Source organism: Podarcis pityusensis, assembly GCF_964106645.2.
Source record: "Podarcis pityusensis genome assembly, chromosome: 3".
Taxonomy (NCBI): domain Eukaryota; kingdom Metazoa; phylum Chordata; class Lepidosauria; order Squamata; family Lacertidae; genus Podarcis; species Podarcis pityusensis.
This window is the reverse complement of record NC_138026.1, coordinates 4,018,127-4,041,555: the sequence shown is the minus strand read 5'-3', so window position 1 is coordinate 4,041,555 and position 23,429 is coordinate 4,018,127.

Here is a 23,429-nt window from a genome sequence, read left to right as displayed (position 1 = left end):
CACAATTTTTCTCAAGAGACCATATCTATGTTGTGCGCTAGGTCAATTGCCCATTGAACCAGAGAGCTCTTTGTCTTTTCTTCCTTAGTCTCCCACTCAGCTCCTTGACTTCTCCATGGATTTTGATGCTATTGCCCATGGTGTTCTTCTGGAGCAACTTTGGGGGTGGTAATTGGAGGCACCGTCTTTTAATGTTTCTGTTCCTATCTGTAGGGTCGCTACCAGAAAGTACTACTGGCAGACTGTTCCTCAGTCCATCACAATCAAGAGGGGCTGTGAAAGTGTCTAGAAGCAGTGATGGGCTGAATGGGGTCCAATAAACTACTAAGGCCTTCTGCACCTGTTGCAGTTTCCAGACCAGATACAAGGGCAGCCCACATAGGGTGTGTTAATCTTAGTCTCCAGTAACTACCCATGGCTCTGGTGCTTTCCTTTCATCTAAGGTGTACTGTTCAGTCGGAACCTGGTGTTTCTGCATCAGATATTAAACTGAAGGAGCAGGGGAATGTAACAGATGCCATGGACAGTAACATCAATTAAGGCACCAGTTACTGTTCATGATAAGAAAGACTCAGGTGCTCTAATTTTTATGTAATTATGTAATTTTTATGTTTAGTGTTTGGAAGTGCCCTGATTTGAAATTTGTAAAATGTCAGCTGTACTGGAATGAGCCGCTATTATTTAGCATGTAGTGATACCAAGGTGCTGCGCTATAAAAAATTATAAATAATGTAGAGTTAACATATCAACAATAAAGTCATCTAAAGACATATTGTACACCAGACCTTAATTGGGAGGCTTTTGCCAGGCTGGGATTTTTATGCAAAGAGATGGCAGCTTTCTAGGAGAGATAATGGAATAGTTGAAAAATGGAGTTGAATTTATTGTAATGCAACTCAGGATGATTAAAAGCCTGTGCTTATTAGACGCATAAAATGTATTACTAAATCATTTGGGGGACATATAATTTTCCAATTATTTATGCATCACAGTAATTAATGAGAGTAGGGATGGAGTCAGTGATTCACTGTGTAATACATATGGTAGTTACCTGGGGAGGAAAAATTACAGAGCTACCAATTATTTGCTTTAATGTTTTGGTAATTATGTCCTATGCCTAAGTTGATTTTTTATTTAATTCCATTTTTTAAAAGCTCAATTTTTTAACAATGAAACTGTTTTTCTTTTCAAGTGTCTCAATTAAGTCTTACATGGAGAAGGATATGACTCAAAATTTCAGCTTGATCTTTTTTTTATTTTTGCTGGTAACCCAAGGAGTAATCCTCTCTGACGTCTACGTGGTCCTTTCATTTACACAGCAACCAGCCCTAAACTTTTGTGCCCTGATCCAGCAAAGGTGGTCTGAGTGTGGATTCTGTATACAGTGGTACCTCAGGTTACAGAAGCTGTAGGTTACAGACGCTTCAGGTTACAGACTCCGCTAACCCAGAAATAGTACCTCGGCTTAAGAACTTTGCTTCAGGATGAGAACAGAAATTACGTGGCGATGGCGCGGCAGCAGCAGGAGGCCCCATTAGCTAAAGTGGTACCTCAGGTTAAGAACAGTTTCAGGTTAAGAATGGACCTCCAGAACAAATCAAGTTCTTATCCCGAGGTACCACTGTATGTATATAGATTAGACAATGTGGATGTGGTTCAACACACACAAACTATCCTTTGAGGAATTAGTCCCTGAATTCTGTACTAAGGTCAGCTGTAGAGCTGATGATAAAGAGTGGCTCAACAAAATTTCACACAACTGACCCAGTCATTCAAGAAGAAATGGTTTTGGTGAAGCCCCCCACCTTTGTCTCATTGATTCATTTTGTTGATTTTCTAGCTTTCGTACTTGGGAGAAGTCCCAATGAATTCAAATATAGCAATACAGTTCTCAACAAGCCTGCTTCAATTGCCTTTTAAGTGGCTTGCTTTGGTTACTGCCCTTCTTTGAATCTGTATTTAACTGAATAAAATGAGCTGCTGGAAGAAAGAGTCACCTGTTCTTTAGACGTGTGCACATTTCCCCCATAGGTATTCAACCTGTGCTCATGGGATAGTATAATAAAATAACAATTAAATGGTTAACTGTTGAAGGATTCCCTCGAAAGCAAAGAGGGAAGAAAGTGGGAGCAGTGAGGCACAGTTGCACAGCCAACTTCCACAGGGTTTCTGGTGGGACAGGTCATGACACACACACAGTTTTGTGTTGTTTTATTGTTGTTTAGTCGTTTAGTCGTGTCCGACTCTTCATGACTCCATGGGCCAGAGCACGGCATGCACTTCTGTCTTCCACTGCCTCCTGCAGTTTGGTCAGACTCATGCTGGTAGCTTCGAGAACACTATCCAACCATCTCATCCTCTGTCATCCCCTTCTCCTTGTGCCCTCCATCTTTCCCAACGTCAGGGTCTTTTCCAGGGAGTCTTCTCTTCTCATGAGGTGGCCAAAGTCTTGGAGCCTCAGCTTCAGGATCTGTCCTTCCAGTGAGCACTCAGGGCTGATTTCCTTCAGAACGGATAGGTTTGATCTTCTTGCAGTCCCATGGGACTCTCAAGAGTCTCCTCCAGCACCATAATTCAAAAGCATTTTGAATGGGGTTTTTTATGCTTTTTCCCCCAAAAGCATTTTGAATGGGGGTTTTTTCATGGTTTTTTCCCCAAAAGCATTTTGAATGGGTTGTTTTAGCCTGCTTTTTTGTGCAAGCCTAGCATATCAAGGGGGGGAAAACTGTGCACGCAGGTAAAGAAATATTTCCAGATATGCCAACAAGAGATCTCAGGTTTCTAGAACTTATGTAGGGCAAGGAAGTACTAATTTAGGGAAGGAACCAATACAACATAGTGGAAAGATATCCCATCAAACACCACCTAGCAGTGCAAACATGGGGGTAGAGTTCAACTGAAAGTGCTTTTGTGTGGGTGAACCTGCACAAAAATGTACACACACAAAGCAGAGATCTGTGCAGCCCATCTGTGCATTAACACTCTGGTGTGCTACAGTCAAAGTTGAGGAACAGAGGAAAGAAGTAAGATTCCTACACCCAGCTGCCATTGCCCTAATTCCATTACCCTCTTCTGGAGCACTTTTATGACTTATTTTTTTTAAAAAGGTCAGGCAATCCAGTCATGATTCCCCCATATCACATTGTGTTGGGTCCTCAGGACCTGGGACCAGGAAAAAAAGCTCCATCCAGGTGCAATAAAACGCAAACATAAGGCTTCACATTCTCCCAATTTAGCATTTACTCTTATATCAAGAGATATAAAGAAGGATCTCATGTTTTGCCCGGCAAAAGGGCATTTATGCTCTTTTTAACTAAGAAAGTGATAAGTTCCCCTACCTTGGGAATTCAATTAACACTCTCAAACAAGTTGTAAGGGTGTTTGTAATTTGCTGATATTTACTTCTCAGCAACAATGTGAAATTCACAGGCACCTTCCCCTTCCAAACCTTTATCTTAAACCCAATTCTTTCTCCAGCTTTTCCCCTCACCCAACTCTAGGCTGCATCTTCCTATTTCTTGTCAGCTCTCACAGAAAAGCTCTCCCCAGAGCTTGTTCTGGCAGGTGTGTCTGGGTCACGTGTTCCTTAATAAAAATACAACCAATGCTATTTGGAAGAGAGAATAAAATTCCCTTTTGCACATTCCCACCAGCCTCTTGCCAGCTTAGGCTTGGTGCTATTTAGAGAGGCATTTCTTTTTAATGAATGAGCTCAGAGTGCTAGAATTTCCCATGAAGATTCCCCCCCCCCTTAATTTTTGTAGCACATTCAGCAGATTATGTGGGTGGGATATGAATCAATAAAGCTCCCAGCTATACTAAGCCTTTGGGTGTGCAAGTCTGTGTTGAGATATTTGTTTGTTTGTTTATCCCAAACAGAACTAAAAATCTGAATAGGTTTTTATTCCTGCCAAGAAATAACAACATACCCGCCTCCCACAAATCCCTGCTGTGCTAGAAATCTACTGTATACTAAGCACTGTTTTTATTGCAAATATTCATGAGGAAACATTGTTGGTTTTAATGATGGAAGATTTTAGAGAGGCTTCTCCCTCCCTTTGCTTCAGCGTACTGCATTGTGAAAACCACAGGAAAGCAAAGGCAAGATTATCTGGTACACCGGGAATGTTAGACGTTCCCTGATGAACTCCCATGCCCAAGGGGCAACACTCCACACAGTATCAGATGCTGGGATCATACAGCTTATCTATATTTTTATTATTGCATTTATATCCCACCTTTCCTCCAAACAGCTTCTTCCCCTCCATGTTTTATCCTCGCAAAAGCCTTGTGGGGTAAGTTCAGCTGAGAGACTGTGAGTGGCCCAAGGTCATCCAGTGAGTTTCGTGGTCCCCCAGACCCTCCTCCAGCACTCTGACCACTACACCACCGTGGGAGTGGGCTGCTGCATTCCTACTCTGCTTGTGGGCTTCTTAGTGGCCTGTAGTGGGAAGATGATGCTGGCGAGAATGGAGGCTTGGTCCCATCCCGCAGAACTTCATTAAATGGAATGGAACGGAGGATGCTGTCAGCAAAAACTATTACCTGTCTGTCTGTCCATCTGTCTATTTGTGTGGGTTATGAAAACTATCAAGGGGCCATTTTTTAAAGAACCAAATAATTGCATAGCTAGGTCAGACCAAAGGATTATTCAGCCTGTCATTTCATCTGTAAACGAGGCCAGCTTGATTCTACTGGAAGACGTATAGGCAGATTGTGATGCAGGTGGTTACAGGAGCAGCCCATCCCATTTCTTTGCCTGAGAGGTCCTTGAGATCTTGCCAGAACCTGGAAGTCACAGCTGCTTCTTGCTTCTCCAGTGGCTGCAGTGGTGGGCAGTACAGCACAATTCAGCCGTGTTTTTCTTTCTCTATTTTTAATGACCACCAGTGATGAGCCATGCATATCTCAATTGAGAAAAGGTTCCAAATGTGTGCGACCACCACTGAGAAAGCCCTGTTCTTAGTACTTGTCCACTGGTAGGCCAGAGAGCAGGATCATACTTGAGCTGGCTCATACAGCATACAGGTGCATGTGGTATTTCAGATAATGTGGTCCCAAACCATTTAGGGCTGTAAAGGCCAAAGCTGGCCATGTAAGTGGTATGGAATACCGTAAGTGTGATATGATCCAAACACCCAATTCCCACAAGTGTTCAAGCTGCCAATTTCTGTTCTAGTTGCAGTTGTTAACAGCAGCCCATGTTGAAGTTTACTTAAAGCCGCCTTATGTACTTATTACAGTTGTGTGGTTTGAACAGAACCCTTATGTTTCACCAGCTCAGCCTTCACTAACATGCGGTCTTCCGGGTATGTTGGATTAAAACTCTCCCTCATCCCCAGACAGCATGGCCATGGGCTTGGTGGGAGTTGTTGTCCAAAACATCTGGAAGGCACAAGGGGGCAAGTGTCTGGAAACAGGAAGGCAGGGAGCCACTGCTAAAGTTCTGCCAATGCTTTGCTTCCTCTGCAGATCTGCGCAAGCGAGGACCTCACTTCAGTATATGGGGCACTGCCAGTGGTGGGATGAAACAAAACTTGCTGGTAATTTTTTGTACTGGACTTTTTGCGTATATATATATATATATATATATATATATATATTTAAAAAAAACAACAACACTATTAAAGTATTCACTTGTTTTATCGCTCCATGTAGTTTCAGGAGAGAGAAAGAAAGAAAGAAAGTATAGAGGAGAGGAAAGAATCCATATAGCTGCATGACCTTGTAGTGATCCAAGAATCTAGTTATGGTTCAGAATGCCACAGTGCAGTAACGGCGTCTCTCCTTCCCAACCCTTTTGCGCAGGTGCCTTCTGTAGTTGGCCCCATGACATTAGTAATTATAACAGGCTTTCATTCCACTGGCAGGCTACCCGAAAGCCCTGCAAGGACTAGTTCAGAGATACAGAAACACTGAGGAAACCAGGAGGAGGAGGAGGGGGTGGAAGACAGAGAGAGATTGCACCGAAGGGAGAAAAATATCATATTTGGATCTGAGCACTTGCTGCCACTTCATAGCAGAGGAGGTTAGAATCAAACCACAGTGGATGATAATTGCTTTAACTAGGCTCATGAGTCTTTTTACCAGAAGCATGGTCAGAAAGGTTGGATATGGCTGGCGAACTGATATTTCTCTGACTTTCTCTGTATATGGGAAATCATTTCTCTAATGCCCCCTTTCCCACATCTGCAATCCATTATACATATGCCAAATGGGAATATAAATAGACTGATTCTTGACTAGGAATAGGGGAGGAATTTGGTTCTGTTTGCACTGAAAGCCGAATATCAAATTCACACTTTCTGAAGGCATCCTTCAAAATTTGCACTTATCTGAACTTTGCAGTGCAGTTTTCCAACCTAACAACATTCACAAAAAATCATATATTAGGGGAAAGTGTGCATTAAAATGAATATATTTGTGGAAGTAGCATACAAAAATGTGTTATTGCTTGCAAAAACTTGTACATTAGTTAAAACTGCCTACAAAGGTATAGTTATTAAAAGACTAAAATGCAGAAAAACTTTCATGAGGATTTTTTTTTAATTCACAAATTGCTGCAGAAATGTGGACAACAGAATTTAAGGCTGGAAAAATGTGAAACAAAGAGAACTGAAATTGACAAAAATTTCCATGCCTATTCTTGACATACTGTATTAACAATATAAGAGATGTTCACCAGTGGAACAGACTCCCTTGGAAGGTGGTGGACTGTCCTTCATTGGACACTTATATGCAGAATTCATCATGCAAAAAGCTGGAATGGATGAATCCCAAACTGGAATTAAGATTGCCAGAAGAAATATCAACAACCTCAGATACGCAGATGACACAACTTTGATGGCAGAAAGTGAGGAGGAATTAAAAGACCTTTTAATTAGGGTGAAAGAGGAGAGCACAATATGGTCTGAAGCTCAATGTAAAAAAAACCTTAAGATTGTGTCCACTGGTCCCATCACCTCCTGGCAAATAGAAGGGGAAGAAATGGAGGCAGTGAGAGATTTTACATTCTTGGGCTCCATGATCACTGCAGATGGTGACAGCAGTCAGGAAATTAAAAGACACCTGCTTCTTGGGAGAAAGGCGATGACAAACCTAGACAGCATCTTAAAAAGCAGAGACATCACCTTGCGAAAACTATGGTTTTCCCAGTAGTGATGTATGGAAGTGAGACCTGTACCATAAAGAAGGCTGATCGCCAAAGAATTGGTGCTTTTCAATTATGGTGTTGGAGGTCTCATTTGTTGTTATTGTTTGTTGTGGTGATGATGATGGCCATAACAAACTACCAATGAAGGTATTTTCCTGGAACAGAAGGCTGTGTTCACACTCCTCTTTTACTGTGCACCTGTTGCATTGGGTTTTCATCTGTTTTTGGATGGTCGTTCCCAGAGGGTGTTGGTGGGGATTGCTTTTCAGCCCCGTGGAACCTTCCATGTGGGGCTCCGCAAGGCTCAATCATATCCCCCACGTTGTTTAACATCTACATGAAACCGCTGGGTGGGGTTATTCAGAGGTTTGAAGTACGTTCTCAGCAGTGTGCTGATGACACTCAGCTCTATTTCTTCTTTACATCTGCAGGTGAGTTAGTGGATGTGGTGGACCATTCTCTTGCCTTGGTAATGGACTGGATGAGAGCCAACAAACTGAAGCTCAATCCAGATAAGATTGAGGCACTGTTACTGGGTGGGTCCCTAGACCAGATGGGTGGGAGGTTGCCTGCTCTTGATGGGGTTACACTTTCTCTGAAGGAGCAGGACCATAGCTTGGGGGTACTCCTTTATCCTTTGCTGTCACTCAAGGCTCAGGTGACCTCAGGTTCCTTTTTAACCAGGCCTTTGGTTGATTTGATTGACATCCTATGGCTTTTAGAATGTGTTTTTTTATGAGGGGTGTTACTGGGTTGTTGTTTTATTTTGATTATGTATTTTATGGTTTTATATTTTGATTTTGTTCTGTGAACCACCCTGAGACCTCCAGGTATAGGCCAGTATATAATAATATATTATTTTATATATATATATATATATATATATATATATATATATATATATATAATATAATAATATAAAATAATAATAATAATAATAATAATAATAATAATTACAAAATAAAAAAATTCATTCCTGTAGCACCTTAGAGACCAACTAAGTTTGCTATTGGTAATACCAATAACAAACTTAGTTGGTCCTTAAGGTGCAACTGGAAGGAATTTTTTTATTTTGTTTCGACTACGGCAGACCAACCCAGCTACCTACCTGTAACTAAGAATAATGACGTTACCCAAAATGCATGTGCAGCCTATACTTAGTTGTAAACTGCTACTGTTTGATGCATAGTTTCTCAAGCCAACTTCACACTGACTGGAGTCCTGAAGCCATTCCTAATTTGTCTCCAGCCAAGGTGTGAACACAAACAGTAGTGAATTAAAGCTGTGCTGATTTGAACTGCTTGGGGGAGAAAGCGCACCAGGGGGAAAGAACCTCACTGTGCTCTAAGGCAGTAACGTGAACACACCCAAATACATTAACTTTCTTCCCTTCAAAGGAAATTCCTGCAAAGAGGACTTGAAAACAATAAAGTGCCACTGGTCACGCTTGGTGCTATATTAAAAATAGTTCCCAAGAATGGGTCTCTGCTTGCAGAGGTGAGAATGAATGTTATGCCTTTTTCATGCCAAACGCAGTAAAAAAATAATTTTTTTAAAAAGCCCAGGCCCAATCATGTTGCCTTTCAATAATACTGTGAGTTGTCAGTCCTAAAACCTCCACATACACACTGGTAAGGAGATTTGAGAGTGAAATGTGACCGCTGTCTTTTAGCTACAGAAGAGAAGCAAGCCAGAAAATGCGTGCCAGTTACTTGAACTACAGAACTAGGCTTGGAGCCAAGACTGTGTCCGAACTCGATGAGGGAATCCTGTTGTCTTTCAGGTGCAGGAACAGCAGTTGCATAGGCAAAGGAGAAAGTCTGTTTCACTTCCATTGTCCTGATTGCAGAAGTGAATTTTCAAGGAAAATCAGTCAGCCATTTTATTCTGGCCAGTTCCAGTTGTGTTTCCATCCCTATTAACTGTCATTAAACATTCCAGATGTTTTTACACATATGTATTGACTTATGAGTCATTGAATTTGTAATTCAAAAAGTTATAAAGAACTAGCCATCCTCATGCTTACATTTCCAATAGCAATATTGTGTCATGTTTTTTATGATCCTAATCATGCATGAATGTTTTATTCTTACACGTCCGTATTCTCTCTAAGAGTGCTTCCCACTGTCCCAGTCTGAGGCAGAGAAGATCTCACATAAATGAATGTTCCTCCATGCCAAAAATTCCCTGCACATAGAAAATTAGCATAGAAGGAGGAAGGCTTAACTTACAAATTCTCTCTCTGCTGTGTAGATTTCTAGGTGGAGAGCATTATTTGTATGGGTGAATGTTCAATTATATGAGCCCACTTGCGCATTGTAGTGATTTGGTCTAAATGGCTTATCATTTTCATGCAAACTAGGCCTATACCTCACTAGTATGGGGGTTTTGTAGTCTTAAACACAAGTATTTCATTCCAGATAACACAGACTGTTGTGAGGTGATACTATGAAAGGGGTTTGATGTGGATGCCATATTTTGATCTCCTTTGAGCCTGTACAGTGGTACCTCGGGTTAAGTACTTAATTCGTTCCAGAGGTCCGTTCTTAACCTGAAACTGTTCTTAACCTGAAGCACCACTTTAGCAAATGGGGCCTCCTGCTGCCACCACGCCGCTGGAGCATGATTTCTGTTCTCACCCTGAAGCTAAGTTCTTAACCTGAGGTACTATTTCTGGGTTAGCGGAGTCTGTAACCTGAAGCGTATGTAACCTGAAGTGTATGTAACCTGAGGTACCACTGTAGTTTTACATAGGATGGAAGACTGTACTTGGACTAGCATACTGGTCAAACCAGTTTATTTTTTAAGTTATTGACCCTAGCCAAGTCTCTTAAATACCTTCTTTACATGATTCAAGAGTTGGTCAATTACAGGTACAGTGGTGCCCCGCAAGACGAATGCCTCGCAAGACGGAAAACCCGCTAGACGAAAGGGTTTTCCGTTTTGGAGGTGCTTCGCAAAACGAATTTCCTATGTGCTTGCTTCGCAAGACGAAAATGTCTTGCGAGTTCCTGCAGGGTTTTTTTCCTTTCCCCCCCTTTTTCCCAAGCCGCTAAACCGCTTATCAGCTGATGGCTAAGCCGCTTAACAGCTGATGGCTAAGCCGCTTATCAGCTGATCGTTAAGCCGCTTATCAGCTGATCTTTAAGCCGCTTAACATCTGATCTTTAAGCCGCTTATCAGCTGATCTGCTAAGCCCGCTAAGCCGCTAATACTGTAGCGCTAATCTGCTAAATCGCTAATGGGCTTGCTTCGCAAGACGAAAAAACCCGCAAGACGAAGAGACTCGCGGAACGGATTCTTTTCGTCTTGCGAGGCACCACTGTATGTTGCCATAGAAATGACTAATTAGAGATGCTTCCAGAAAGAGCAGTCCTTCCTGCTCAGCTGCAGGCCGTGCTATCGAGGTGCAGGAGAACAATCGGAAAGTCCAGATTGTTCTCAACTGGAGCACGGAAGATAAACCAGCTTGCGTTGCTCTCTGTGTTGAAACCAAAGCTATGTGTTTGAGGAGCCCCTAGAAACTTAATGGGAGAGAAAGATCAGTCTGAGAGTAAACTATATATCATGAAGACACCCAAGTCTCCAGTGACCTGAATTTCAAAGAGAACAAACCTGTAGTGACCCATCAAGTCACTATGGACTCAGTTACATTAGTAAAGAAAAAGCATTTTATATGTGTTATGACACGGTGACACCAGATGGCGCTGTCAAGTCCCATCTTTCACCAACATGATTTCCCAGAAATAAAGTTTACAACGCGTTTTCCTGAAACACTTTTTTGATGTGTCTAGATCTAAATTCCTTAAACAAGTAAGAACCTTAAACAGAATTGGGGGGGTGCCTGAGTGAAAGTATGTGTTTATTACATGTTCTGAGCACAATTCAACATGTGGGCAGTTACCTTTCAAGCCCTCAGCGACTTGGCCCTCTTCCCACACCACCCTCCTCATTCTGCTGGGAAGCTCTTTTTGTGTCCCAGTCAGGGCTGCCTCAGGCCCTTCCTTCTGGCTGTCCGTTTGGCCCTGTCTCTCCTTGCTTTTCCACTGTGTGGTCAATATATTAATAATAATAATAATAATAATAATAATAATAATAATAATAATATATTATTTATACCCCGCCCATCTGGCTGGGCCTCCCCAGCCACTCTGGGCGGCTTCCAAAAGAACATTAAAATACTGTGATACATCAAACATTAAAAGCTTCCCTAAACAGGGCTGCCTGTTCTTATATTCCAGCAGAATATGACTTGGATTCTTTTGTGACTGATTTTCTTGGGGTTACATTGGGGTTGTCTGCCGCATCTGTCTCTGGTTTTACTGCTGATTATTGATATTGTTGATTGTTTGATTACTTTCTCTGAGCTTTTATTGGTTTTTTAAAATGCTCTAAGCCAGGGGTCAGCAATGTGCGGCCCATGGGCCAGATGCGGCCCACAAAGACCGTTTTACCGGCCCACGAGCTGCCCCTGAACAGAGCCACCCACTCAGCGAGTCCCCCCTGTGCTGTGATAAACCGGTACAGCGCAGTGCGGGGACTCGCCAAGCAGCGTCGGAAATTGCGTCTATGCACGCGCAAATACTGGAAATTGCGTCTGCGCATGTCGAGATGCTGAAAATCACTTCTGCACAGGCACGATTTTCGGCATCTGGGCTTGTGCAGAAGCAATTTCCAGCACTGCGGACATGCACAGATGCGATTTCCAGCGTCGAGCTGCGCCAGTCCGGCCCACGGGTGATCTCCGTGGGAGTGATCCGGCCCCTGGCCGGTAAACCTTGCCAACCCCTGCTCTAAGCTGTCCTAAGAGTGGCAAATGCTGTGGAAGAGTGGGATAGAAATGTTTTAAATATTCAAATGAATAAGAAACAAAAGTCTTCTCTGGATGAATTTTAATAGAAATTTAATAGCAAGGCATGCTCACAGTCCCCTGATCCTCTTAACACTTGTAAATGCTTCCTTTCAATAGAAATTAACTAAGTGTTTACGGGCTATCTGTACTAAGAACCAGTTCACCTGCTCTATTTTTTCCCAGGTTTTTCTGCAGATGTGCATCTGTCTACACAGCAAGAGCAGAGTCTGTGAAACATAATAGAGCTCTCACCCACAGGGCCGGCCTGAACGTGAAGCAAGGCGAAGCAGTTGCTTCAGGCAGCATATTCCAGAGGGGGCATCATTTTCCAGCTCCCAATCTCCTTCTGTTCATTAAAAAAAAATCTGGAGAGTAGTGTCATTTAGACTTTTTTTTTGCTGCAGGTGAAGAAGAATATATGCAGTTCTGCTTACCAAATGCAAATTTGTGATTTCTGAAAGAACTTTTTGGATGGAGCTCATTGGTGGTACTCATTGATGAGTCTGTGGTTAATATGTGCAAGTTCTATTTACAGTGGTACCTCTGGCTATGAATGCTTCTGGTTACGAACACTTCGGGTTACGAGCTCTGCTAACCCGGAAGTAGCTGCTCCTGGTTGCGAACTTTGCCCCAGGATGCGAACGAAAATCACGCGCCAGAGGCGCACGCGCGGCGGAAAACCCATTAGCGAAAGCTCACCTCAGGATAAGAACGGTTTCAGCTTAAGAACGGAGCTCCAGAACGAACTAAGTTCGTAACCAGAGGTAACACTGCAGAACATTTCCTTTGTTTTTGGGTGGAGTGGCTTTTGTATGTTCAAGATTTTGAAACAAGATGGTGTGTCAGGCCAAGACGTAAAGGGTGGAATGCTTCCCCTGCCCCTTCCTGATTCAGAAGCTGACCAGACTGGCAGGTGACCCCTAGTTCAACACTGGCAATTGGACACTGCTCTCTGCTGCACCTGAGGGCAGCAAGCTAGCTTAGGGGGTGTTAGCAGACTGAGAGATACACAATGCTCTGTCCTCCAGTGTTTTGCCACCTTCCCCCCTCCCCCCGAGGACAGGCCTGCGTGCCAATTAGCCCTGAGATAACAGAATTCTCAAATAGATTTTTAGTACTCCTATTCATATCAAGGTGTTAGATATTTTTATTCTCACAAGTAAGAAAATGGTCTCAGAAGCATGAACCCTCTTGAGAAAAGTTACAGTTAAAGCCTCGTCAAATATAGCCCAGTCCTCACTGTCATGTTGCGTGTGTACCATATGTATGTTTACCATAAAATAGGAATGGACAAATCTGTCAATTTCAGTTTCAGTCAGTTGCCATTTTTCAATCCTAAACTCAGCTCATCACATTTCCACCTCAGCTTATAAATATTTTTTTATAATCAAAATACAGGATTGCCTTCAGATGGCTTGGGGGTTGGATAACTCCACACCCTCCAATGCAAATAGGGACACCCTACCAATATCCTCCAACATTTCTCCAGTGAAAATAGGGACATTCTAAGGAAAAGTGGGACATTCCAGGATCAAATCAGAAACCAGGACGGCTTCTCTAAATCAGGGACATCCCTGGAAAATAGGGACACTTGGAGAGTCTGATATGAATTCTAGCAAAACTGATCCTCCCTCTCTCTGAAGATACCATAGACAGCAGCAGGCAAGGTCAGTGCCATTCATCCTCTAGGTATTCTTGGCCTGCCTGCAGTACACAGTATATTGGAAGGAGAAAGGACAACTCAGAGAGGTGGTGTTTAGAGAAGGTGATTGAGAAGAATGGGAATTGGTGTGGAAAGTCACCTGCCACATCTCTTTTTACAACAAAGCTCACCTGCAACAAATTTAGACCAGTTCTCCCTAATTAAAAACATCTAGAAGATCTCTCAATGGTCTAAACAACCTACCTTGAGCAGTTCAGTTAAACATGTGTTGATTTGCTGGTATTCCATCATTTCCCTTAGGAAGCTGAAGTGATACTTTAGGCTGGGAGCCTTCCTGTGTATTTCATAGCTGAGTGGGGGATTATTTCTGTGCTCAGCATATTATAGCATACTAAAGCACACTATATCTTAGCATGGGCAACTAAATAAAGAATTATAGCCTTTGGTTGGGGTATAGAGGCACATTGGCACCTGATCTTTTGCCAGAGTTACAGGGGTGAGAGCTGTCAAAGAAGCAAACTGCGTGAAAATTTTAGGGAGATTTGCTGATGCCAAATTTCACCTTGTACTTGTATCTGTGCTTCTGAACATTTTCTGAGTCACTCTGTATTCTGTTTGCTTCAGTCTGCTGTTCAGCTTCTCAGTTCCTCTGAATAAATGAAGAGGGAAGTGTCTTCCCCATTCACTCATGTGGACCATCTAAAAACAGCTACAGCAGAAGCTGGTTAAATTTGTAGGCACGGGAGCTGTGAATGAATGAACCAGAATGAACTGAATGAACCAGAATGAACCAAATAGAGTGAACTCTATAGAGTGAATAATTGTGCATTATGGGGGTGTGGAGAGAGTGTGTATGAACAGTGCTTAGCTTAATTTTTAGTTGCTATTTCATCAATGTTGCCAAATAAATGAAAGCTAAGCCTGCAAAATTGCAGAAAAACAGGTCCAGGGGCTTTGGTAAGAAAAGTTTCCTCTATAATCCATATTAGGACAATAACTTTATTAAGCCACCTTAAACTTCAAAATCTGTATTCATTTCATATTTTTGATGAGGGGAGTGATTTTTCACTTTCACTCATCTTAATTAAGAGGTGAATGTATATTATTGCATGTAATTTTTTTAAGCATTAGCTGCTTCTCTTTGATTGTCTTCTGGCAGTAGCTTGTGCTGGGATGGGGTGGGGATGCTCTCCAAAAGGCATTTCAAGATTTGACTGTCTTTAATGCTGCTTGAAAAGTACTGAAGAGCTCCAGAGTATTCCCCACTCCTGAGAGTTGTGGACAATTAAAAGTTAAATGAAACTTTTTTAAACTTTCTTTTAAAAAAAATTAACCAGTGCTCTAAGAATAACAATATATTTAAAAGCTGTTTGGTGCTCCACTGGCAGCATTTAGACAGCCTCACGTCTTGCAAAGCCCATGGACCTAGAGTAGGAAAACAGGGACATTGAAAACATAGGGGTGCAGTACATGCAAGAGTAGAAGAGAATACACAAAAAACAGAGCAATGCAAGACCTCAGGGAGACTCTGAACCAACTTGGAGTGGGGTGTTGACATCACAGTTTGACTCAGGGAGGTAAATTAGCTCAAATCACATCAATTTGCCTTGTTATTCACAAACAAAGCAGTCGCATACCTTTAGGGAAAACCACAAGTGCCATCATTGCATTTGATCAACTTATACACCTAGGCTTGTCATTCCTAAACCTCTTTTGAGCCCATAGAAGAATGGACTTAAGACCTAAGAGACCATTCTTCTGAAAGGCTAACAATGAAGAATATGAGTGCACTTTCCCGGCTTATATTTATTAGTTCTTTTTCTGGGTTATGAGATAATTGCTTATGATATTTTACAGTTATACCAGATATGGAGCCATTTTGTATAAATTGTGGTCATTATAAGCAGTAAGTGTGGTTACTGCCACATATAACTAATGATTTCTCTTCTCTAATGAAACTTTCCATCATTTCAGTGGAGAAAAATTGTTTTCTGAAATAGATCTCATTCAGCATTATTGTGGAGAGGCATCACAACTGCATTCTTTTTCCTCACCAAGGGCCAGATTTTCAAAGGAACTATATTGGCATTGAAATGAGTGCTGCACACTTGGTGAATTCCACTGCGTTGCCCTGGGCCAGATACTTAGAGATGTTCAGCAGGCTTGATAGTCACTGAGCCATTTTGAACTTCAGCTCCAGCTTTGGATGTTGAGTTTTTCTGAAAATTGCTGGGAGGGAGCTAGTGGCTCCTCTGTACTTTTCAAAATGCATGCCCAATTGCAGGCGTTGATGAACAGAAATTGGAACCCAAAGGCCTTTGACAATCCAGACCCACCAGAATGGTCTGCAGGAGGGGGTTCCCTTTTACTGGCCTGCGATGATCCTTCCAACCCCCTCCCCCCGGGGGCCTAGTGTACGCAGCAATGTGACAGCCAGTCGCTAAGTAACAATGAGTGGGGATAATAAATGGGAGAAATTCCTTTAGAGCCATTCAGGTTCCCACCACCCGCCATACAGAATATTTGCTCTTTCATACACAAGTTGCAATCAGGTTACAGCACAGGAGTGTTCTGTAATTTTATACGGTGCCCACACCCAACCTTTGCATAAGATGTTAGCTAACCAAATGGGACAAGGTGCCTAATTGATTTGAACTGAGACTCTTCTTCTTTATTAAAAAGCTATCCAGAAGGGAGGGGTGAAGAGGGGAACGAGAGAATGGAAATAAGAATCAGAGCAACTCCCCCCCCCACCCTTCTCCTCTGAAGGAAGCAGCAGTGTCTCCTTGCAGAACGACAACCCTCAGGATACAGCAGTTGTCTTCAAATCTGTGACCATAAAAAATCATTATCTCTGTGAAATACAGCAATTTGGGAGATAATCAAACAGTGACCAGGGGGCAGAGCTGCCAATCTGAAGGATTATGCTCAGCGCACGCTTGATTCCGCCTGACCTTCCTCCGAGCCAGCTGTCAGCTTGGCGAAAACGCACATGGATCAACTTGGGGCACATTCATTAGACTGTCTTTGGTGAAGGAGTCATTTGCATAAAACCCCAGCTTTCTTAATTAGTACTTCATTTTTCCCTTGACTTATTTTGTGGCTGAGTTTGGTCTTTTTATTTATTTGTTAAACTCTCTGGGAAAAATATTAAGTGTGTGTGGTGATGTGTGTGTGTATTGGGGTGGGTGGGTTGAGGTTGTTTGTTTTTTAAAACAAGGGGGTGTGCAAAAAAGAGGGAGACAATTTGACTTGCAAATTATGTTTGTGATAATTAGGCAATTAACATTTTTTTTTCTTAGTGATGGAGGTAGTTTCCACATAGTAACAAAAGATGAGACAAATGACTAAAAATTCAGAATATGGTATTCAGAAATTATCATTTGATCTTTTGGATGGAGAATGTCTCACGGTTGAGTAAAAGAAGATTGGACACTGAAGGAAAAATACACTTTATCTTTCCACCTCCCAAGCACACTTTGGCTACAAAACTGATATTCTGTTGACCAATTAGTAATTCAATGTGAGAAATTATCATTTTTCAAACCCAATAGATATGAGGTGGGGGAGTGTGGCCTTTCTTCATCAAGACACAATGAGACAATTTTGTTTACGCAATAACATGACCATCAATAGAACCGTACATGTTAGAAATAGCTGCTAACAGAAAGGCACTTTCAGGGTGCCTGTCTGCTGCTGCTACCAAACCAACTCCTCAGTGAAGGAATGTGATAGAGAGAAAGGGAGGGAGCAGCGCTGATTTCTACCTTCTTTCTCCTCTCCTTTGGCTCAGTAGTAACTAGGGATGGAAGGATCTGTCAGTTTTGGATCCTCGTTTTCCTAATTCTGTACTCCACATTTCTGTTACAATTTGAGGGGATTTTTTTGGGGGGTGGGGTGGAGTAAATCCTCTTGAAAATTCTTCAGCATTATAGTGTAGTTACACCTAATAAACACATTTTTAATGTGGTTTTTACTAATTTACACCTATTTGCAAACAATTTCTATTTGTTTGTTTGTTTAAAATTTTCTATACTGCCCCTCATCTAAGCACCACAGGGCTGTTTACAATATAAAAACCACATTCTGTATGTTGTTCTCACAAATATCTTATTTTTTATGCACACTTTCCCCTAACATACGCATAATTATTTTTAAATTATTTTTTAAACTGGTTGGTTTGAGATCTGCGTAGGAATATTCGAATTAGTGTGAATTTTGAAGGATGGCTGTGTTCTCATGCTGCTTGGTTCTCAAATTGTTTCAGAAAGTGTGAATCTGATGGCTTTGGCTTTAAATACAAACTGAGTCAAATTTATCTCCCATCCCGCAAAGTTCTCTCCTCCACCCAAATCACCAGCCTCAGGCACCACTCCATTGTATCCTAAGGTTGGTATAAAACAGGGGTCAGCAACCTTTTTCAGCTGGGGGCCAGTCCACCGTCCCTCATAACATGGGGGGGGGCGGACTATATTTTGGGCGGGAGCAATGAACAAATTCCTATCCCCCACAAATAACCCAGAGAAGCATTTTAAATAAAAGCACACATTCTTCTCACATAAAAACACCAGGCAGGCCCCACAAATAACCCTGAAATGCATTTTAAATAAAAGGACACATTCTATTCATGTCAAAACACGCTGATTCCCATACCATCCGTGGGCCAGATTGAGAAGGCGATTGGGCCTTAGGTTGCCTAAACATGGTATAAAAGCTGGGCAATTATGATGAAGCTCCTACCTCAGAGTGGAACAGAGCGGTATGAAGGGGTGGTTTAAATCTGTTTCTCCCCACACCAACAAATTCCTAAACATGAGTGGATGGATTTCTTCAGCTGGACAGTTGGTCAATGTGAATCTTGAAATGGAAAACTGCACTTGTATAGGTTCGGGAACTGTGTTATGGGCAACCTGACTTCCATTCCTCTGGTGTTCTGTCATACAAACAAACTTGTTTTTTTCACACAGCACTGAGGAGAAAACTGAATCTAGGCAAGTAGTGGGTTACCTCCCCCTCATTCCTTCTTTTGAGATAAAATCTTGACATTTTCTTACACAAACAGAACATGCATTTTTAAATGTTCTTCGGCTTGATGATTTTTACAAATATTTTGAAAATTACTGTGAGAAGTGAAACTTGCTTTTTAACATCATCCTTTAAGCTGGCAACTTCCAAGCCTAGAGTTCCACACTCCGAAGATTAGATGACTGGTGAAATCTCCATTGCACTTGTTGGAAGCATGATCGAAATGTTTGCTGGATCTTCCTCTTGACCATCAGTTGTGTCTCATTTCTGCTGTGAAATGGTGAAACTGGCAACAGCTTGATTACTTTTTCAGGTGCAGAACTAGCCTTTAACACCAATCTGCAGTGAAGGACCTTTTCTTTAAAAAGAGGGGGGAAGTTACATATCATTTCTGCTGCTGTTATTGTTGCTACTATTATTATTTTCCCTTAGCTCTTTCTCTCAGTCTATCAATGTGTCCTCTTTGTGTCCTTATTCCTCCCCCCTCCCCCCATCTTCCTGTCCTTTCCCAAAGATTCTCATGATAACTCCTTCTTAGGCAAGATCACCTCTCAGCAGCTGAAGACCAGTGTGCCAGCGAGGGAGAAATGATTTAGAGTTGTGCCCAACATTTCAAAAAGTTCTCTTTTGACCACTCATTGCATGGGCAAGGGCAATGGCAAAACGAAATCCTCCCAAAAGATCCTGGGCTGGGGAGCTGGAGGAGACAAAAGGTCACACACAGTGGAGCAAATCTCCCCACCACCAGCACTTCCTGGAAAGTCTTGGGAGCAATCCCACATCCCACTGTTCCCAGGAGGTGAGCCTGGGGGGAGCTTCCTGCTGACCTCACTTCTTGGTGGGTAAGGCAAGTAGTGTCCAGCTCCTGAAAATTTTGAATACATTTGTCAGGGGTTCAGGAGCAGAGGCAAGGGCAAGGGAGGAAACAGAGAGCGAGGGGGAGGAGGCAGAAGAAAAGATGAGTGATGACGACGACCCGAGATCTCCGAGTCTTTCCAGTGAATCAGAAGATTCACAGAAAGGAGCACCAGTGGCCAGGGCAAGGGGGGAGCCTAGGGGGACACCCCAGGAAGATAGAGCCAGAGGGGACTCAGAGGGGAGCAGTTGGAAATCGGGACCAGCGTCACCGCCAGAGAGCAGGGAAGAGGAAGGGCGCCAGGGATCAAGCGCTGGCAGCTCACAACAGGGGGGAGGGCACGAGTCAGGAGTGGCCACACCTCCATCGGGGAGCGAAGAAACGGTCAGACAGAAGGTGGAAGGTTGGGCGCGCGCGCCAAGTTCAAATGCACAGGAAGGTGGCGCAGTAGGCAGCCCGGAAAGGGAGCCAGGTCCTAAAGCCCGCCGAAAGGAGGGAGAAGAGTCAGGGGGGTCAGCGTCAGCGTCAGAGGAATCCCGGAAGGAAGAGACCCCGGGGGGCAGAGGGACCCAGAGAAGAACAGTCAGGCGGAAAAGGTGGAGCAAGGCTAGGATATTAAGTTGGTGTACAAGGGGCGGAGACTCAGATGGAGCTTCGCCGATCTAACCATTAGACGTAGGGTTGCACGCAGCAGCTTGAGAATGGAAACTGTAACTCAATAAAGACTTTTATTTAATGATCGCTGGCTAGCGTGATCCTCTGTGAGCTAGGATCTGGAAGCAACTCTGACAACATTTCTTTTCCCTCCCTCAAGGAAACAGCAGGTAATCTGCCCATGGTTTTGCAGGAGAAGAATATTTTGGGAAGCAGGGAGGGAAGCAGGCTGTTTCAGTCCAACCTTAGAATGCGTGTTTTTGCATCAGTAAGTGTAGGCCATGGGTCGGCAGACTAAGGCCATGGGCCACAAGCAGCCCACGGGGGTCGTTTAACTGGCCCCCAAACTGAGCTGCCGGCTCGGCAAGTCCCCACGTGCTCCACTAGACCAGCGCAGCGCGGTGTGGGGACTTGCTTCTGCAGCACACACAGGTGCTGGAAATCGCACACATGTGCGACCTGGTCCACGGAGGGATCTCTGCTGGAGTGAACCAGTCCAGGTGAGGTAAACCTTGCCAACTACTGTAGGCAGTGAGAAATGCATGGCACATTTTGCCAGATATATGTGAGAGTCCAGAAAAGCATAGAGTTCCCTCTGCTCCCAATTTCACTGTTGTCAAAAAGCAGAGTCCTTCACTTCTTCCCAAAGCCAGTTCACCAAGGAGATGAGGAGAAGCACTTGCCTCAGGCAGCAGAAGTGTGAGAGACCCACCCATCACTTCTGGCATTCTGGCGCATGGTTGCCCCCCATCTTCCCACCCCTGGGGTGGAAAAGGCAAGCAGCAACACCTTGTGGGATGTCCTTGCTCTCAATGAGTTTTGCAAGAGAGGGAGCATTCTGGGGGCAGTGGAAGTGGTAGGAACATAGAGGTATGGCAGCAGGGGGTGGCACATTTCGATTTCACCTCAGGTGGTGAAATGGGACGAGCCATTCCTGCTCCCACCTGATAGTCAAAAACTGCATCAGTGTTTGAACTGGAAGCAGAAGGCATTCTAGGTTCTCTAGATGGGAGGGAAGCATGACCTAATAGCCAAGTGGCAAGATCAGGGAGCAAGCTCTCCTCCTTTGCACACAGCAACTGCTCGGACAGCCACCTGTCAATGGTGACCTTCCACTCCACTTTGAAATGCTTGGATTTGGAGTTTGTTCATTTACTTACTACACATTAATCTTGCCCTTCCTCCAAGGAGCTCAGAGTGAGCTGAGACCTTGGTTCATGGCAGAGGGGGGATTTCAACCAGTTTCTCCCTAGTCTTCAAATCGGGTTGATATACTAAATCTAAAAGGACATTGTTATGAGATCTTGATTTACCTCCCCAATATTTTTGTGCACTTGAGGAACTCAGATGAATACTGTGTCTCAATTTTAATGGCAGACTCTAACTCTCAGATTACTGAAAATATAGCCAAGTTATTTGCTGTAGCCATCAAAACTAGGCCACACTTGTTAAGGGAAAGATGAATTCTAAGTTTCATCATTTTTTGAACTGTGTCTAATCTTGAATTTTGTTATACACTTATTTTGAAAGCCACAGTGTGTATACATATTGTGCTTTTTCTCTGTTTTAGTTGTCTTGATAACCCTGTCCCATATTTGATGCTTTCAGCCTGTGGACCAAATAAATTTAAACTAAAAAGAAACTGCAGCCTTGATATGTCTTTTCTATGGAGTGTTGTATTGATGGATTTTGTTTATCTGTAATGCACACACACACACACACAGACACACACACACACAATTATTCGTGATTTATATTGAGCTTCTGTGGAATTCTGCTATTCTGGATAAACTGCCACTTTCTAGAATATGTGATCTCTATTGTTGGATTTTATTTCTTGTATTGTTCTTATTTTTTCTTCCTGCCTTCTGTTTTTAAATAGTATTTGAATCTGACTGCTTCTTAATGCTATTATTCTTTATTCTCTTCCGGCTAACTAATGAGAATAATTATTGAAGTATTTTTCAGTGTGAATTATCTACTAAAGGCTAATATGAAAGCACCAATCTCATTTTAAATTGGGTGGGGGTGGCTGTGGAAGATGCCATGCAAGCCAAGAATTGCAATCCCTGAAGTAAAATAACAGGATTTTTATTTACTAAGGTCTTCAGTCTATTCATTGGTTTTTATTAGCATTGAAATAACATTTGGGGAAGATTATATTACGGATCTTTTTTATTTTAATATGGATATTTAAAGGTTCACAATTAAAAAAAGCCTCTGTTAATATTCCGATATCTTCTAACCAGAAGCCAAGAGGGATTAGTGTCATGGCTTTGTACTAGCACAACCAGAATGTGGGATTGCTTATAGACTCTCATCAGCCTATTTTGTGATGCCACAGCCATCCATACTGGAGACTATACTCCAGCATCCCACACTGCCAGTTTGGGATTTCAGTGTGAAAGTGCAGGTAGCAGAATCAGAAATTGAAAGTGCTACATTGTTCCGAATGCTGTGTAACATCCTCTCATTGTGAGTCGCAGGGAGCAGAGCACAGATCACCCCAGTTGTCATATGGTTGGCAAATAGCTGCTCAAATTGAATGCATCACATCACTTCCAAAAGAGGGACTATGGGGTGCAGTGCTCATCTCACTTTCAGGTTGAGGGAGATGGTGTTTGTCCACAGACAGATTTTCAGGTCATGTGGCCAGCAGGACTAAACCACTTCTGGTGCAACAGAACACCGTGACAGAAACCAGAGCACATGGAAACGGCGTTTACCTTCCCGCCACAGCGGTACCTATTTGCACTAATGTGCTTTTGAACTGTGAGGTTGGCAGGAGCTGGGACAGAGCAACAGGAGCTCACTCCGTCGCAGGGATTCAAACCGCCAACCTCCCAATCGGCAAGCCCAAGAGGCTCAGTGGTTTAGACCGCAGCTCCACCCCTATCCCTTAAAAGAGGGACTATAGCTAAATGGTAGCAAAGCATATAAACTACAGGTCTGTGAGTCCTGGATCTTGGATCTCTGAGGAAACCACTGTTTTCATTTGTTTGTTCATTGGATAATTTTTAAGAAGCAAAGAAATTGTTTTCTGAAGAAAGAGAGCATGCAATGAGTCATGCATCTAAATGAGCAAGAGCTGATTTTCACCCTGTCATGGATGGCACATGGAACTTGCAAGTCTTTCTCATTCACTTCCATGGAAGATGTGGCTTTGAGCATCCATATTGCAGAAAGCTCTGTTCTTCATGTGAATAGAGTGGATAAGATGTAATGG